Source organism: Cupressus sempervirens, chromosome 6, assembly GCF_028749045.1.
Source record: "Cupressus sempervirens isolate cs-2001-9-10 chromosome 6, ASM2874904v1, whole genome shotgun sequence".
Lineage (NCBI taxonomy): Eukaryota > Viridiplantae > Streptophyta > Pinopsida > Cupressales > Cupressaceae > Cupressus > Cupressus sempervirens.
In genome coordinates this window covers 183,776,036-183,796,611 of record NC_143123.1, presented here as the reverse complement: position 1 = coordinate 183,796,611, position 20,576 = coordinate 183,776,036, and the positions used below count along the sequence as shown (strand labels likewise).

The following is a 20,576-nucleotide window of genomic DNA, read 5'->3' as shown; positions in this document are numbered from 1 at the left end:
TGTTTGTTGGACGTAGCACATGGATTGGGTGAACCATGTTAAATCTTGGTGTCTTGTGTTCTCTTCTTTGCAATATATTATTTTCAATTATTATTTATATTTGCATTTAATTATTATTTTTGTCCATGGTTTTATCCTAAAAAAAATATCATGCATAATGACCTTATCTACTAAAGTTCTTGTAAATGACGATCTCATATGAGAATTTTTTTTTACCACTTTAGTCAATTGATCAACTGCAACTACGACAAAATCATGTCTATGAGAAGTTATGGATAACCCCAAAATAAAATCTATAGAAATTATGTCTCACTTCCATGATGGAATGAGATTAGGTTGGAGGAGTATTGCTAGATGTTGATGTTCTGCCTTAACTCTTTATGATGTAGGAGCATCCTGCAGTAGTCAACAATCTTGTATGCATGAGTTTTAGGCTCAAATTTATGGATACATGGTTTGTGTGGTTAGGGTTATGTTTGAGGCATATTAGGAAACCTTGTACTATGTTTGAATGATGATTGGAGTGACCGTATTGGAGTTAGAGCCTTTTTGCTGACAACTGATAACATGTTCTTGATTTACTAGTAGACCTTGGAGATTTTTTGCAAGATTTGATCTATGGGAGCTGAATTATGCTTTCTTTGATTTGGATCATTGGATCACATGTGGGGCCTATCTTAAATATTTAGTTATTTCATGTATTTAATGTCTGTTACCAAGTTGACTTGTGGATAAAGGGTTTATTTAATGTGAGAGTACATTTAATGTAACTTTCTAAGCTAACTAGTGGCTTTGTTTAGTATAAATAAAGGGTTTTACAATATCTTGAGTCATATTGATTTAGTATGAAGTAGCTGAGATGAGAACAATTGAGTAGAGCTAGTAGCTAAGTGTGGGCTTAAGAAACAAGAAGGTTACTTGGTGGCTTGCAAGCACAAATTTATATTCTTCTTTGGATTTTCTACCAGATTGTGGTCTAGGCTAGCTAGAGGTTGGATCTTGTGAGGTCTTGTAGAACTTTTATTATAACTGGTTGTAACCTAGAAGGCCTTACAACTAGGAATGTTATATGTAAATATTTTGATTCTACTATGAGAATAAATGTTATTTTGGATCTAAATTTATGTGTTATTATTTAAATTCTTCCATGTGATTAATTGTTGGGGGCTTGGACATATCCTTTGGGGATTCTTCTACCTTGTACTTCATCAAGTGGTATCAGATCTAGTTGATCTTTTGGATTTTTTGCCTGGGGATTTCAAAGATCTTGGAAGATGCCTTTGAGAAGATTGGAACCTAGGGAGATCACAAATCTCTATGATGTTGTGAAGACTAAGACTTTAGAGTATTTTAAAGAGGATTTTAGATTTGAGATGGAGTTAATGAAGAATAATATGATCATTGAAATCATGAGGGCTATAGCTAGTGTACTGAGGAATGTGGGTACTTAAGATGGTTATGAGGAAGTTAGTGAAGAATTTGAAGCTACTACAATTAGTTGTGAAGATAAAACTGATTGGATGTAGAGACCTATGGAAGATATAACTAGTTATTCAGATAGATCTAGAGCTTAGTTGAAGTTGAATCATAAGATGGATGTTTCTAATTTTTAGGCACTTTGAATCTTGAAGACCTGATTGATTGGGTTGGTGAATTGGAAGATTACTTTGAGTTAGAGGATATTGTAGATCTACTCAAAGTGAGGTTGGCATAAACTAAGTTGAAAGGACATGTTCCTTTATGGTTGAGATAATTGCAAAGAGATAGAGAAGAGGAAGATGAAATGAAGATCACTAGGTGGATATTGATGGTTACAAAATTGAAGGCTAAGTTCAGTCCTACTAATTAGGAACTTGAATTGTTTAGCAGATTGCAAAATTTGATGTAGAATTATATGAGTATAAAGGATTATACCAAGGAGTTTTACATGTTAACTATTTAGTTTGGATATAGAGAAACTTCTAAAGAAAAGGTGGCTATATATCAATGGTTTGAGATTCAATATTCATGATGAGATTGAAATGTTGAAGATCAATTTACTTAAGGATACTTATCAATATGCTTTGAGGGTAGAAGAAGTGTTGAAGAGAAGACATCAAGGTAATTCTCAAGGGAAGTGATGGCCTAATTTTTTGCTCACTTAGTTTGTGAAATATTTATAAAAAATTAGGGAGAATTGTGTTGAGAATAAGCTAGGGTTTGTAAAATTTTGTTATCCCTTGAGAAAAACCCTAAGAAATTTCTTTTCTAATTATTTAAAAGCTCATACAATATAATTTTGATATTTAAAAGATGTATGTATTTTTCATGCATGCATTCTTACCCTAAGTCTTGAAATATTTTTGCTATTATATTTCATGAAAGCTTCAAATGTGCTAGGTTGCGACTGTACAAAGCAAAGAAGAGCACATATTCACATGCTTATTTTGGCTTAAGACATTTATAGCTATGATTGTGTGAATGAAGGAAAATAATCAATACAAATTGTTGGCACGACATCACAAAGGTTTAGATAGATAGTTAAAGATAAGGCATAAAGATGTGATGAGTTAGTGTTGAGTTAGAAGTTTTGTATTAGTGCATCATCATAGGAAGTGTAAATTAACCATGGGTTAAAGAAGTGAAATTGTGAATGCTTAATATCATGCCATCACATGGTTTAATTGAAATCAAGACTTTTAGCTTGGGAAGTGGTGAGGGTAGTTAAGTTGAAGGCTATCACATGCTCACAAACAATTGAAGTAACATCTCAAGTCAAGATGCGAAGCTACAACTATAAGAAGAAAGTCAAATAAAGCATTGATTGTGTATTCACATGTCAAAATAAAAAGGAAACAAGTTGAACTGCCAACATGCAAAAAAGATATGTGTGGTGATTAAAGATGTTGTTACAGCCTCACACAATTCTAAATGTTGTTGATGTTTTAAGTTGTGAATCTATGATCGACAGTGAAGCGCACATTCACAAGTTTTCATGAATAATTAAAAGACTAAGTTGTGAAGTTGCGAGGTAAAAGAAATGTTAAGTTTAGCCAACTGAGTGCACTATTGCATGGTTAAGTTGAATGCCCAATTTTTCTATTGTGAAGGAGTGATAGAGTGAAATCTAAAGCATTGCATGGTTGCAAGTGTAAAGTATTCTGAGGGCTAGACTATGGCAAGGTTGCAAAGTATTAAAAGGAAGGGCTTGTCACAAGGTAGCAACAATTACAAAGGTAGGAGTAAATGTAGTTGTGAAGATGTGATTGAATGAGAAACAAAAGGTTACTAACATTGAGAGCCATGTTGTAATAAATAATTTTTTTGGTGCGAAGGGGTGAAATGGTCTTGTTCACAACTATCACACCTATAATTTTTAAAGCATAAAATGAATTTTTCAATGGAAAAATCTGAGTTGGATAAAGATGGGATGAGCTCGATGTATGAAAATTTGATAAAGCATAGATTTAACCTATTTTTCAAAGATTGATAGGTTTTCAAGTGTGCCACCCTTAAATTCCAATTAAAGCTACACTCCCATCATAGAAATTGATAAAGCTTGGAAAGAAAAAGGTTGTTATTACTATTTTCTCAATTGTGTGAATTTTCTAAGCAATTTCAAGTTGCATAAGTGATCTCTGAGTGATTTTTGTCAAAATAGCATACAAAATCAGTGAAAATAATTGCATAAATGGCCCAAAGAGAAGGATAATTGATTGCATAGGAAGCAATTGAAGTACCAAATACACCACCAAAGGCTCCTAGTATTTTTACAGAAGAATGGATACACATCTTTCCTAGTTCCATGAATGCTCAAAATGTTGTTGACCTTGCATTCAAAGACCCATATGCAACATGTAGAGATGCAATTGTCCCTAATAGAAATGGGTATGAATTGGTTTGGTTTTTCTATAAGAACATAGTGAAAAAAGTTCCAATTTGTAACCCTTGGGTAAGAAATTTGGGAAAATTGATAATGTTAAAAGTATTTGTGGATGTGGATTTGGTTAAGGCATTAATCAAATGTTATAATCTTGTTAATAAGTCATTTCACAAGAAGGATAAAAGTTTTTTTCTAGCACTAGATAAGGATACATTCATAGAGGCATTTGATTTGGGTGGACCTATGTCATTGCCCATTCATATTAAAGAATTGAACAAGAATTTCAAAAAACATAAGAGTTTATATATGGGTAAGAGCATGACTAGACACATTCTCAAGGTGAAGAAAGATGTAGGGAAGATTCCAAAGAGGAGAGATGTCAAAGAAATCATGCCCTTGGATTTCCTTGAGGTATTTTCAGAATACTGTGTTTGAGATTGATAAAGCCCTAGGTACAGATGGAACCATGAACGCTTTAGGGGCATATTATGTCACAGCTTTGAATATTCAAGACCTAAATCATTATATAAGATATGATTTTGTAGAATACATCATTTGAAGTATTCACAAAGAAATCATTGCTACCCAACAAGGAAAACTAAAGGATTTCAAGTTCCCTCACTATTCCCTCCTCATGCACCTTATCTTGTCAAAGAATGTTGACATATATAATCAAAGATTCTTTGAGTCAACACAAGAATGGGAAGAGAGATTGCCAATGAAAAGATGGACATGGATATGGAAAATGTATTATCCATATTCAAATGTTATATCTTTCTATAATGACTTTGTTTATCTAGTTTTGAAAATGATAGGATGTATAAATGAAAGAGTTCCTAGAAATGTTAGGAAGATTGTTAGATCTAAATGGTGCTTTGATGCTGGAAAGCAATTGAGTCATAATTGGGGCAGTGTTTTCTTGTTTGAAGAATATATTATTGTAAGAGTTTTTGGGTGTCCTCAGCCACCCCACATTTTTCCTAAATATGTTCCTGAGGGGTTAGGGTTGATAGAAATATTTTGGCAGTTGATTTCTTTGAATAGGGAATATTTTGGGAAAAATATCAAGAAATGAGCATTTCTATGTAGATGTACTAAGGTAAGGGATTTTGACATTGGCAAGAATGCCATTGAGTAGACCAATTCCTTTTTGCAAAATTACAAGGTGCCAATTGGGCTAGTTATAAACTATGACCATTGTAATGTAGTAAGGCATGCTTTGAAAAGCATGAGAGGATATAATCTGCCCCCTAAAAAGCCTATGTTGGAAGAGGATGTTATTGATGATGTGTTGAGTGAGGATGTTTGTAGGGAAAGAATGATTAAGTGTAAAGATATTGTTGGATATGAACAAGAAATGAGAAAGGTAGACCCATCTTTTAAAGGGTTCTATCCTGATGAGGAATATTGGGCCAGATTGGATAAATGTGTTGATAATTTTGATGAGTTGGTGTCTCAAGTCCCTGAAGTAATCAGAAAGAAGATTGATCTAGATTATGTTGATGATGAATATACAATGGAGATATTTGATGAAGAAGATCAATTTGAAGGTGACAAGCTTGAACAAGAAATTCTTGAGACTTTTGCATGGGCAAAACAAAGACATAAGAAGCAGAAGATGGTAGAAATACTAGAAAAAGCTTAGCAAAAGGCTCACCAAATTTTTCCAAGGGGAGACACGTATTTTGATGATGTTATAAGAAGATTCCTAATTTCCCAAGCATCTAAGAATGAACAAAGAACAAAGAAATTGCAACTAGAGGCTCAAATGATTGATGATAGAATCATTGAGGCTAAGGAGTTTATGGATAATGACAATTTTATCAAGTCAAATAAATTCAAAAACTTCCTTTTTAAAACAAAAAGAAATGAATTGAAATTGTAGATGAAGCCTAGAGATTTAGATGAAGAGGTTGCTAGGTTGATACAAAAGTTACAAGAGTATGACCTTGTTGGTGAAACCCTCACTACTAAAGAGGCTAGAGATCTAGTTAGAAGGAGTAGAATGAGTATCTTCCCAAGATGGGATCTAAGATCTTCTTTTCTACTAGATCAAATAAGAAGACAAGAGAGATTAGTTTATTTTGAGGATGAAAATCAATATGGGGAGATGATGGGATCAGGGTTCAATGTGGATGCCCCAAAAATGGCCATTTGGAGTTTAACTCTAGAGGATGATAAGCTCACTCTCATGGGAATAAAAGAGCCCCCTAGGGGAAATGTTATATTTTGGCATGTGCAATCTAATTCTAGTAATTAGATCTTGGGAATGTATACTTTGGTAGCATTTATGGGTAAGCATAAGATGGACACTCTTCAAGCCCAACTTGAAAAAACATATGAAAATTTTATTGGGACAAGGAAAAGTTATGAAGAGGAAATGATGAAAAATTATGTTTTACAACAAAATGTTATCAAGTTGGAGATGGAGGTGGCTTCATTAAAGAAAGATGTTAGAAGTGTCATAGAGGTTCATGACAAAGAAGTGTAGATAAAGGGCCAAACTTTTGAAATAGGGGAGGCATCAGGCCAAGCTATGGGCATTGATGAAGAAAAGTCAGAAGCCAATAAAGATGCATAGATCAAATCTTTGAAGAGTCTATTAATTCATAAGATCAATGCATTGAAGATAGTCTCACAAAATGTGCATGGCAGTTATATTGCATTAGAGGGAGTGGAATACAAATGTGTAGAGGCAATTGCTCTGTTATCTCCACTATTCAGCACATGGGGCCCCAACATTCAATTTTTTGATAGTATAATTACTATACTCCCCCAAAAGAATGACCTAACAAGACAAAAATTGTAAGTACAAGGAAAGAAATTCATAAAGTAAGAGATTTGAATGGTTTCTTTGTGAGGGAGATGTAGCTAGTAAAAAATAAGATGAAGGCAATTGCAGTCGGGACACCAAATTTTGTGCCTATAATTTTGGAAAGTGAAGGAAAAATAAAAGACTAGGTTGAGTGGTCATCATCATTTAATAATGTCCTTGATCATCCTAGGTTTTTGTCTTTTTGTAATAATGAAGTGAGTGCTACTATTGTCTATGATCTGGTAGATTTACTTGACAAATTGAAAGAAAAGATGCCTAAAGTGGCCTCTAAGGTAAAATCTATAACTGATAGCAAGTGGATCAAATGCCTAGAGGAGCTAGACATAATCAGTGATGTCACCTGGCCCAACATTGATATATATATATATATATATATATATATATATATATATATATATATATATATATATATATATATATATATATATATATATATATATATATATATATATATATATATATATATATATATATATATATATATATATATATATATATATATATATATATATATATATATATATATATATATATATATATATATATATATATATATATATATATATATATATATATATATATATATATATATATATATATATATATATATATATATATATATATATATATATATATATATATATATATATATATATATATATATCACCATATGGGAGCTGATTATAGATATGAATGCATTATCATTCGGTGATAGTGACTAGATGTAGTTGGGATGTAGTTCAAAAAGAAAAGGTAAAGAAGAGGAATGGATGGTGATAGGAGCTAGAGAAAAATTTAATTTGCTAAAGAGATATTTGCTGGCAAATGCCACCTACCAATTTTATAAATGCATCTTAGTTTTGGAGCCAAGTAAAAAGAATGTTTTGTTTGTAATAGAATAAGAATGTCTTTGGATTTGTTTTTTATTAAGATTTTGACAAGTTTCCTCCAATCTAAAGCTTGTTGCAATCCTTTCTATAAAAGGATTCCCAAGATCTTGAGTAGAGGTCTGATTTTCTTGTAATTTTGAGAATTATGCTATTATTGTCTGTCTATTGAGTCTCTTGTAAAATTTATGATGCATTCTCCTATAAGTTTGAGAATACAAGTGACTATTGAAGGATCTACTATTTTATTTTGAAGGTTTCTATAGTTTTACTAGAATTCTTGCAATTTTTAATAAAAATTAATGCAAAGGAGGAAATTCTACCATATTTTTGTCTCTGAATTATGTCTCCATTATTGTATAATGGTTATCTTGGGATTGTGTAAGCAAGTTTGATGCAATTTAATGCAACTAAGATAGGTTTTATATCAATTTTTTGTTGCTTTTAATTCAAGGAATTAAGTAAATGCTCCAATAAATTGATAGGGATTTTGGTTATACAATAGGGATATTCATAAGAATGGGTTTAGGGACAATTTATGATAATATTAATTGTAATGCAATTAATTAGTTCAAAATGCTTTACTAGGTAAACTCTAAATCCCAATGGATAGGGTATTGATCATATATTCAATTACATGTTGAAGAAGTCATAAGGCTACATTAGGCATAAATATAAAATCAAATCAATTTTACTTTACTATACGAATAATTAAACTACTGGTCAACACTTATTTGCAGTAATCTCTTGATTGTCACTATTAGCTACTATTGTCAAGGATTAATTGCAAAATATAGAAGATATATAACCACTATCTAATTTAAAGGGATAGATCTATTAAACAGAAGTATCAATTGAATGAATTGTGAGAAAATTTCCAAATAATCAATTATATAACCATTGTATCCCTAAGGGTACCTGCCTAAGCCTTGCAGAGCTTGAAGAGTAGAGAATCTTGGTGATTCTGTTGAAGTTGGAACTAGATCTAAAGTTTTCTCAGTTAAGCATAGGAAGTAGCTATGTCCTTAGGCTGATATAAATTCTTTGAATACTAGTATCATGCCTTTTTATTTTGGGTAGTTTAAAAAACACCAACAGGAAGAAAAAGAAATAACTCTTTATGAAGGATAAATAGATTATTGAGGAAGACTTGTTGAGCAGAAAAGAAGAACAACTAGAGATGCATTTAAGGATACTTTTTCAGATGTGTAGAAGAAAGACATAGATCTTTTGAATGTTTCCATAAGGTTGGTGATAAAAGAGTTGGTGTGGTAAATGAGAATTTGGATTCAGTGAATAAACTCAAGTAGAAAGAGGAGAACTTGCTAGTTCAATGATTATTGTTGGAGAAGAAGATATTGGAACCTTGTCAAAGGAGGAGTTTGTTCAAGACTCATTTCAAGTATGGAGGTAAATTCTAGAATGTGATTATTGATGGTGATAGTTCTGATAACCTAGTTACTAAGGAGATGATTTAGAAACTTGGTTTGAAGAAAGTAAGACATCCTTGTCCTTATAGAATCAGCTAGTTGCAAGGTAAATATGCCTTGGAAGTAAGAGAGAAATGTGTTGCTAATTTTCAAATTTGACATTAGGTTGATTGGGTGTTGTGTGATATTGTGGACATGAGTAGTAGACCTTGGTAGTATGATTGTAGAGTAGTGTATGATTGTGTCAAGAATGTGTTCACTATGGAGAAGGGTGATAAGAGACATTCCTAGATTCCTTTGAAGAATGTAAACCCTAGTAGGAGGAACATTAGTTTTGGTAGCCAAGTTGAACTGAAATATTCTCAAGGGGTTAAAGATCAACATGGAAAATAAACCTATTTCACATTGATGATAGATGTGAATATGACAATTGTAGGAAAGGAGTTACAGAAGTGGAACAAAGGCAAGCGTATATGAGTTGATAACTTGGAGGACATGTATGCAAAGGACTAGTTTAGGATTTATGTGCTAAGTCCTAAAAGATGTTCTTCTAGCTATTGAGAACATATTTTATTTGTACCTAGGGTGTCTAATACAAGAGCATCTTGGGGTAGTTAACAATCTTGTATGTAGGATCTTTGAGCTCAGATTTGTGGACTTATGGTTTATGAGTTTAGGGTTATGTTCAAGACATATTGGAAAACTTTTTCCTATGTGCACATGATGATTAGAGTGATCATATTAGAGGTAGAGAATTTTTGGTGGTTGTTGATAACATGCTCTTGATTTATTGGCAGACCTTTGAGATTGTTTCTTCAAGCTTTGATCTGTGGGAGTTGGCTTATGCACTCTTGGATTTGGATCATTAGATGACATGTGAACCTATGTCTAAGAGCACATACTCTTATTTTTTCTTATGAGTTAGTCATGTCTTTCAAACTTAGGGCTTGTCCTAACTATTTAGTTATTTCATGTATTTAATAACTATTTCCAAGCTGACTTATGGCTTAAGGGTTTATTGAATATGGGTGTTTATTTAATGTAACTTTCTAGGCTGACCTATGGATTGGTTTAGCATAAGTATATGGTATTATTATGTCTTGATTCATATTCATTCAACATGGAGCTCAACATGGAGTAGCTGAGAGGAGCAAAGTTGAGAAGAGCTAGTAGCTAAGTGTAGGTTTGGGAAACAAGAAGGTTGCTTGGTGGCTTGCAAGCACAAATTTAGATTCTTCTTGGGATTTTCTACTATACTGTGTGTTTGGGCTAGCAAAAGGTTAGATCTTGTGAGGGTTTTTTGGAATTGTTATGTAATTGGCTATAACCTAGAAGGTTTTACATTGAGCATTGTAGATGTAAATCTTTTGATTCTTCTATGAGAATAAAAGTTATTTTGGATCTAATTTTTTGTGTTATTGTTTATACTCTATTGAGTGGTTTATTTTTGGGGGATAGAAAATCTCCTTTGGGTATTCTTCTTCCTTGTACTACATCACTTTGACACTCTAGACAACTTGTCAGAAGGTCAATAACATCATATTCTATTTCCAAAAGTTCTATTATCTTTCAATTTTTTTTGCAAGTTTGATTAATTGTTAACTAAGGAGCACACAATAAATCTAAAGTTTCCAATGCAAAATCTCAAGCCCCACAAAATATAATTGGAAGAAGTACTAGGTGACAATTAATATTGTGTTTCTTTTTTTGATAAAGTACCTCATTTGATGTGTTGATTTGATCTAATTTATATCATACAATCAACTCATTAATTCTAAACTCATAGTTTTCAACTTAGTAAGATTGATTGAGGAATCAAAATATTAAAAGATAGGACATGAATTAATTCTCACCAATTCCAAACTTTATTAGGTAATCAAATATAATAACTCATGAAGTGAATCACAATGATAGTGTACTTTTGAAGCATCAACATTCATAAATAGACCCATCATCTAAACCTAAGTGTTAATGAGATTTTGTATTTGCAATAGAGAGATTTCTCAAGTTTTATATCTAGAATTATTACATATTCTCAAAAGAAATATCAACAAACACCCGAGAAGGTGGAGAAGAGTGGAAGAAGTTGGGGTGAAGATGATGGTGAAAGTCTTGCAAATAAAAAATGGATGAGACAAAAAAACAAGATCAAAATGTGGGTAGTTTGATGTTGGCCCATTGTTCTCCCATGTTTTTCTATAGGAAACTATCCATGATACATTTGAGGATGGTCAAGCTGAATCACCCATGGTATAATTTAGTTGTCACAATGATGATCTTGAGGATCTTGTTGTGGATTCCTTATAGTTACTCTTAGAGAGTACAATACAACTTCCAATTCAAGATCATCAAGATGTAGAGTTTTCACCTCAAGGAAACGAGTTATAACAAGAGACTAAGGATGTACCCCTATGTACATGAAAGTGTCCTATAGTAAAAAAAAAATATCATAAGAGGGAAATACCTAAGATGTGGCACAAGAGAAAATCATGAAAGAGGTAACAATTCCTTGGAGACTTGGACAAAGTATCACTAGGGAGGCTAGTAAAACTCCTATATGTACATATTTGAGAACAATAAACCAACTAGCTATCCTTTGTCTTCCTATTCAAGAGAAATCAAGTGGCCAAGAAACATCATCATTTCAACCTTACCAAGGCCCTTGACTAGGTTATGTGTTACAAAAGATGTATGCTGCAACAATCACTAAGGAAGTTAAGCCACAAAAGTTGCTCATAGTAGATAAGGAGCATATTGAAAATGCTTAGATAGAGGTTTCATTCCTACAAGGTCTCATAGAAAGGGTTCATGTAGATAGTGCTTAGATAGAAGCAAACCATCTATAGGGTATAGTGAAAAAAACACGATCTTGAAAAGACATTGTTGCAAATGAATATGTCTTTTTGTAGGCCTCTTGGTAGACTTTCAGTCCATCCTTTTTATTAATCTTCTCATCTTAGCAAGGTGATACTCCATACTTTTCAATTACTAAAGAAATCATCTTTCTATTTTCTAGCTAGAGCAAGGTAACACCTGTACTTACAAGGAAGCTCTTTGATCCAACAACCATGGAATTAGCACTCAATGTCCTTTAAACTAAGTCTTGGTTGGTGATGGCCTATATTTTCACCAGTGTTAAAATTTTGAAGAGCCCATTATGAAAATCCAAATTAAATTAATGTAATTAGGGTTTACATTTTCATGTTGAAGAGATCTTCCTAAAAAAGCCCTAATTTTATGTCCATATGCATATTTTTATGTCCTAACCCTCTTGTTTCACATGAATGTGCTAAAGGTTTTTCATGTCCCAAAATTTTCAGTCCAAACCCTCCTCTATTTTTTTTCCTTTAATAATATGCCATTACTAAGTTGACAGTAAAATTTTTGCACTTTAATTTTCTTTTCCTTCTAGAACATAAGGTTTACTTTTTATTATTATGATAATATTATTATTATTTCCTTTAGTCTCTCTCTCAATCTACCATTAAAGGTAATTTGAATGATAATAAAAGTATACTTTAGTCAATGCATCAATAATAATTCTAATCTAACCTTATTAAAAATCAAAGTAAAGAATTTATGCTAATTTTTTGTTCAAGAATATAATTACATCTTATTTGCAACATGAATAAAGGTAAATATATACACTTCAAAGAACATCCAATGCAAAATACTTTTTGCAACAAATAACACATTGGGAAACATTTATCCTTTACACCAAAACTGTTACAAAACATTTATCCTTCACACCAAAACTATTACATACTTTCCCATGGCTCAACACAAGTGGGAGTACACATGAAAAAACTAGTGAACCTCACTAATATAAATATAGTTTCCCTTTCTAAAATAAGATATATAAAAAACTCAATAATTTTAATGGGGGTACACAATGGGAGACTCTCCCTTTACACTTTAACATTCAAGGACTATCTCTTACACATAGAAGGATATCAACAAGTATTTTCTTCCTAGCTTTAGCTTCAAATATCACCTACAATGAAACTCACAAAAATACCCACGGGAAGCTTTCCTCCCAACTATAGGCCTTTTCAAGACCACCACTGCACTAGGAGAACCAATGCTAGGTGGTAACATATTTTGTTTTGAAAACTAGTAACTTATACACAACATTACAAAACAACTTATACAACAAGTTTTATCACACACAATCATCACACTACAACACAATACTCCCCACTAAGGCTTGCACAATTATTCAAAAATGGAATCATAAACATTGGGTGAAGTTGGGCTCTCCAAGGAGGACAATTCCATATCCTTATGAACAACAAATCTTGCAATTGCAATATGCCAACAAAGCTTTGAAGAATCATGTCACAACAAGGCTATCAATAATCACATGCCTCAAAAAGGCTATCAAACTTACTCTTCTTCACATTTCCTCACTTATACCTCCCATGGAACAATAGAAAGGTATATGGCTTCAATGGAGCCCATACTCCATGAAAACTATCCTCTCTCCAAGAGGAGGATTTCTTAACTTAAATGTTGAGCCCAACTAACCCCTTCACCTCAAGGTTTCTCTTCTCTCCTAAGGATGAGTGAAGCCTTCACACCCAATAGAACATTTAATCCACCACAACAAATCAAAGAAAACAAAACCAAATGCCAGTGAATGCAACATGCTCATTTACATGCACAAACATCTACAACATACACCATATGAAAATCACATAATTCCTACAAAAACACTATCAAAAGTTCCATATTTCAACTTCCATGAGATCAGACAAAGGCCATGGCATGAAACACTAACCTGCTTTCCAAGCTAATGGTTGATGAATGGCTCCTTGGCTTCCAAGTTTCTTGTCCTTCCCCCCAAAACATTCCCATGCCACCTCCTCTAATTTCAACCATATGGAAAACCCTAAATTTTGTGTGGTGTCCTAGGTGCCTAGGGAAGATTTATATACTTAAATATGACCCTAAACCTAAGGTGTACCATATGAGCCTTTAAAGAAAGTCCTAAACAAACCCTAGGTATGGTTTTACCCTCCTAGAAATTTGCTCCAAGTTTTCATTCCAAAATCTAAGTGGGGGACAAATCTCTTGGCTTCCTAAACAAGGAAACTCACATTGGGTCACTTCATGGTTAGCTAAGGGTCACTTAACTACTCACTCAACACAATTGGCATGTCACATCACAACACATGTTTCAATTGACACTACTTTTAAAACACATCACAATACACATTTGGCTTGCCAATATAATTACACAAAAATACATTTAACCATTTCTATCAACAAATAACTATTTTCACAAATAAAAATACGTTGGTAATCAGGTTATCCCCTCCTTATGGTCAACCTTGGCTTATCAATGCACCTAGCAAGGTTTTCCATGTGTCCATAGGCTTACTACCTACACACTCATGAAAATATCAATAGCCCAATATGAGGTATAAGATTATAAAGTGAGATACAAGATATGTAACATTAATCCATAAATACTATCATCCATGGTATCAAAAATATAAATCAACATAATGAGCTATCTATATGTATTCTTCATTTACAATAACACAACTATCATTTTACACTAGCATTTAAGGAATTTATCCAATATATACTATAAAACACCATTCAATATTATCACTCCTATGTATTTTGAATTATAGCATAAATCAATACATATTAGTATAAGATCACCAAAATAATGTAGATTTCCATTCCCTTACCATTAGGATGCATGAATCATATTTCAATACTCAATTGTTAAATGTAATTGACTAACATCAGATATAAACTATAATATGATAAGATAAGTAGCACTAAGAATGCATCAATTTAGCATCGTAATAATCAAAAACCTAGAATGGATAAACTTTCCTAAATAAAATTTCATGCATTCCTCACTTAGTCAGATTGACCAACATCTTGATGTATATTGAATGTAATGTACCTTTTTATGAATTACCCATCTTCAATTTAATATTACAACATCTAACTATCTTCATGTCTATTTGTTCTAGTTTTTTTTCTATCAATACATTAATCATCCATTCTATCATACAAGAAGTAACCTCAACCATCATTCATTTCCACTAATCATTAAAATACTTTAGCATATGTTGCTTGACTAATTTCATGCACAATAGTAACACTTGTCAATAGGTTATGACATTGGGGTGTTCAAATTACTCTAGTGGCAATGTGAGATTAGTATTGCTATAATTATTATTTGGATTGAACAATCATGGTCTTATATATTGTATAAGGGGAGGGATGTTACATTATCCCCTTGAGGTTCGACTTCCTCCTTGAAGTTAGCCATGAATCCAAAGGACATGCCTTACCTTAGGTTCTTACAAATAATCCACATTATTAACCATATGTAGGCTCTTGGTCAACCAAGTTATAAGTTTTCTAACTATGTACTTCACAAGCCATTAGGCTAAGTCAAATAAAAAGAAATATGTAAAATCCAATAGAGTTTAGGGTGATAGTAACTATTATCCTTCTACATAGTTCAATGTAATTATCTAAGATAACCACCCTTGATTTCCCTTAAATTGTACAAATATATCATTATTATTTTATATATATTTTAAAAAATATGGTTATCAACATGAGATAAACTTAAGCAATGTAAAGTGATTTTCTTTGACATCAATTCAATCAAGATATTAACATAAATTTGGTAATCCACAAATTTGGTCTAATGCTATTAATTCTATATAAAAACTTATCATGTTGTCGAGTAGAGAAGTTCAAATACTCGTATTCATTTGATCCATAGGTTTAAGGGTTCTATCCTATTTCTTGCTACATATTAATATTCTTACATAGAATTCATGTGTTTACATATGGTTAGTCAATCTTGTTTAATTTAGCAAACCTCTTGGTTCAAAATTAAAATCTTAGAAACATGGACCTTTAAAATTACTCATACCTGACCTTCTCTAAGTTTTATTGTGTGATAATTTTAAGGTATGCATATCCTTGTGTGGAGTCCTTTATTACTATAAATTCTTTATTCTTGAGACTTTACCAAATTTAAACATTAATATGGAAACATGCTAAGGTGATCTTATCAAAGAAATGAATATTCTCAATATTTGAGATGAGGTATCTTTCATAAACATTCAATTCTATGATGATACATTCCCTTTCCAAATGTCCCTTTTACATTAGTTTGTCAAGGATCTACCTTGGTTATGACCACTTATAAAACAATACATACACAAATCATTTCATCACTTAGAAGTACCTCAAAAAGTAATATTATTCCCAAAAGATAAAGAATAAAAGATTTCAAAATCCAAGAAAATTAAGTGTAGTGCCAAGAACAAAAATATTATTCAAAAACCAACAAAGACATCCTTGAGGAAAGTAGGACTTTCAAGAGAGGATTTTGGCCAAGTGGCCTCAACCTAAAGCAACACAATGATCACAATAAAAAGCAAAGCAACTAAAATTCCAACAAGATAATAATAAAAATTTACATTCCACAAAAATCTCATATTACTTTCTGATATTAAAAGAACATAGTGGCCATACCAAGGATACCAAGGGAACAATAAGAAGTGGTGGTTTTCTTTTGACCATGCTTTTATTTTATGGGATAGATTGTGTTTTTTTTTTAATAACCATTGGTGGTCCAAAATTTGTATGAATGAACCCTATTCCAATTTTGTTTTATTCTGAGGGCACATGGTGGGTTGATACATATAAGGGCATGAGTTAAATTTTTTTTATGGACATAGTAAATAAGGTGCCAAAGATTTATGCATATTTATTTATTAATATTTTAATGATATGGTACTTTTGCCTTTAGTAGAGGTTATAGAAAAGGAGACAAAAAAACAAAGGGTTTTCCATGTGACACTACAGTTTGTCTTTTACATCTCAAGTATTATATTGTATTGCATGTGGAATAATTTTACAATGACTTGTTAATGTCACCATTATCTATAAGATAGATGATAAATATATAAGGCCATAATGGGTAAAGTTTCCATAACAGTCATGTTGTACGGGTATATTGTCCTACTATGCACCAACCAAGGTTTAAAAACAATTTGTCAAAGGAGTTGGTTCACTCCCTTGATACTCTCACTGTATCTCTTGGTGGTGATATTTGTAGGATTAGGTTCCTTTAAATTTTTCCAACCTAGTAAGTGTTTCTTAGAGAAATGAATCTAAGTTAATTATTAAAATGATCATAATAAAAGTCTCAACACACATTCCATAATCATCCACCAAAATTTAAATATTCGATGCCTCATTCACCCAATCAAAAAATGTTTTTATTTATATATTTATTTCATTTTATTATTTTATTATCTTGATTTTGATTTATTTATTTATTTTTACCATGTTATAAAAATGGAAACTCTCAAATTTCTAACTCCATGCTTCAATTTACTCAATACTCCCTAATTTCTTCAAAATAATACAATTACTAGTACATATTAGTGGTTAAATGTCCTTATTGTGATAGAGTTATACTTTCAGAAGCAGATTTCAATTAGACTTATAATGGTAGAGTTTACAACTCATACATGTTTATTGTTTACTCAATATTTTTCAGGGTATCCATATTTCCTACTATATCATTGTGAAAGAAGTTTCCTCACGAACATGAATTTAGATCATAATCAAGGAAGAATTTGATACCCTAAACATTATTATAATTCACAAGTACCACTTAGGGAATAAGTAAAAAAATCATATTGAAAGAAGTTATTTTAATAGCATGGCTGAGAATAAGTGAGATTTTAAAATATAAGTACTTTAAATGTCAAAACAAGGTCAACTAATATAATGAACCAAGGAAATCATATGAGTTGCATCAACGAGTATTGGACCAAGAATTTAATGTTATTGTATCTAAGTAATGTATAAAGGTGATAATTTGTATATAGTCACATTTCTATTAAAATAGACTGGTTATTTACAAACATCATGTCCAATGCAATTATAATATCATTGCTAATGGGTATAATTAACACTTTTTAATACTAACACTTTATATTCATAATGGGATTAAAGCATATTAACATCTATTAATTCCCAAATCATCATGTTTTGCTAACATCCTTTTAAAATTTCAACATTTCAACTACTTATAGAATTTTACTTTAGGAATTTTAAATTCCCTTTTTAGATTAAACCCTTTCTGTTTGACCTCTACATAAGAACTTAACTTCCCTATACAACTATTTTAGTTGATTGGATTATATATTAAAGGAGGTTACCTTAACTATTTAAGACTCCTATATAATGTTTTGTAATAATTTGGTTCATGTTCTCATCTTACTTGTATAAATAAAACCTTGTCTGTCTTTGTGTTACTATCTTATTTGGCTAATTTACTCCAATTATTGATATCACAAATTATATTATCCCTTCTAGGATGATTTCCTTTACATTAAATACACCCTCACATTAGATTCATTATCTTGGCATACCACATTATTTTCTTAAAATGATACTCTAAGATGTTAATTTATATTTATATTCACATTTTAAGTAACACATCATTACTAATGTAATTATGTCTATGTTAAAATATTAACCCCATACTAAGGACTTATTAATAACATCTCAATTTAAGGTATAGTTGTAGTGTCCAATGGAATGGGTAGTACAACCATATTTTTTGATGTATGGAAAAATATTAGTACTTTGACTTTGCCATATCTTAATATAAATAGGGCCTATGTAGTTACTTTAACATATTAAAAATCTTCCACTAAATAAAGTAAATTATCATTCTTTTTATGCCTATTTATGGAAATGCATTCTAGTCTTAGTCATTTGGGCATTATGGTGGGAAAAGAACAAGCATATCTTCAGATAGCAACATTCAAATTAGTAAGTGAGTTGAGAGGTTTAGAGGGTTCAATAGTTGAAGTGGCCTTGGATTATGTGAAGAAAACAAATGAGCATCTAACTATGACCAATTGGGATATTATAATTTATAATAGATGGACCAACTTAATTTCCCCTAGTTATAATTTTATTATCTTAGGGCCAAGTGTCAAAATGAATATAAGGAAAGTTAGATGGATTCCTCCTAAGAAAGAAATTTTGTAGTTGAATTTTGATGGGTGTTCAAGAGGTAATCTAGGAGATTTAGGTATAGAGGTGTGCATTAGAAATCATGAAGGTAAGGTGATTGAATTGGTGGCAAAAAAAAATCCTTTGGTACTAATAATTGTGCAAAAGAAATGGCTCTTTTAATTGAAGGGGATTTGGCCTCAAGTATGAATTATGAAAATATTCATATAGAAGGGAACTCAATCTTGGTGATAAATGCTTGTATGCAGCGTAAAGTGGATAATTGGAAATTTGGGTGCATTTTTTATCAGGCTTGGAATCTAATTAATAAATTTAATTCTGTGTCATTTTTCCACACTTTGAGAGAGGGTAATCGAGTAGCTAATATTCTATCTAATCTAGGATGTGATTTACAGTCACCATACATGGCAGTGAAAGCTTTTGATGTCACATTATTTCCTAATCTTTTCGAGGAAATAAAGCAGGAAAAAATTTGTATTTCCTAAATCAAATTTGGAAATATTAGTATGATGGACATTATGCAAAAGGACACTATCATCTTTAGGCATAAAGTTTTATAATTATTAGTGTCTCCTTGCAGATTATATGAAATGTTTGGTACAACATGTGTATACAAACAAGGTATCCTTGGCAAATATATATGAAATGTTAGGTACAACGCATGCTTAAATTAAGGTGATTTATAATCATGTTAATAACTTGCCTATGAATTTAGCATGTTTTGGTAGGGGAATATGTCAGATTGAAGCAGATTGTTTGATGAAGGTGGATACTTGCATGTGTGAGGTGATCGTTTTAAAGAAATATTATTTTTGCTTTGATTCACATCCTTATCACAAAATCCAGATGCTAAAGTGATAGTGGTTTTTTCTTCAAAGTTATGGAAGGGTGTGGTAAGTTTTTCAGAGTTTTTAGAAGATTTTTTGAAAGGGAAATTCCATTTTATGGTTGGCTGACCATGGAAGATTTGGAAGAAGTTTTCTACTTTTGTTGTGCAAAATGCCATAATGATGTTATGGGCATTCTGGGTTCTAATTTTCTCTATCTAATTTTTCCAAGGCTATTCCTACCATCGCATGCAGTATCTTTATTTTTAACTTATGTGATGGATTTTATTTCTGATTGTGATGATGCTGGTCATATTATGGATAGGGTGTTACGATATAGTGTGTTTGACAAGCCAATAGTCATAGAGGAATTAAGGAAGTTTGACATCGTTATGGGATTAGCAACAGTCAGGGGTGTTTTTAACAATTTGTCACTTAGGAGAGATGTAAGATTTCTTAGCCTTCTATCCAATTTGAAGAAGATTATTTTAAATAGGAAGCTCAAAATGCTAGATGAAATTTTGTGGACTTATAGAGAACTTATTTGAAGTGAAGAGATTTATTTGATTCGAGGGAAAGTTATGTGTATTAATGATCTCCTTTTTCATGTTCATGACATTCCAAGATCTTGGCAAGGTTGTGGTCGGTCTAGATACTTGTTGGCTTCTAATGAATAAGGGGGCA

General features: G+C 31.7%; 1 pseudogene; it reads left to right on the top strand.

Moving 5' to 3' along the window:
- Window positions 1-5,507, top strand: part of LOC149551862 (putative beta-1,3-galactosyltransferase 8) — a 61,311-nt pseudogene extending 55,804 nt beyond the window's left edge.
- Window positions 5,508-20,576: the final 15,069 nt, after the last annotated feature.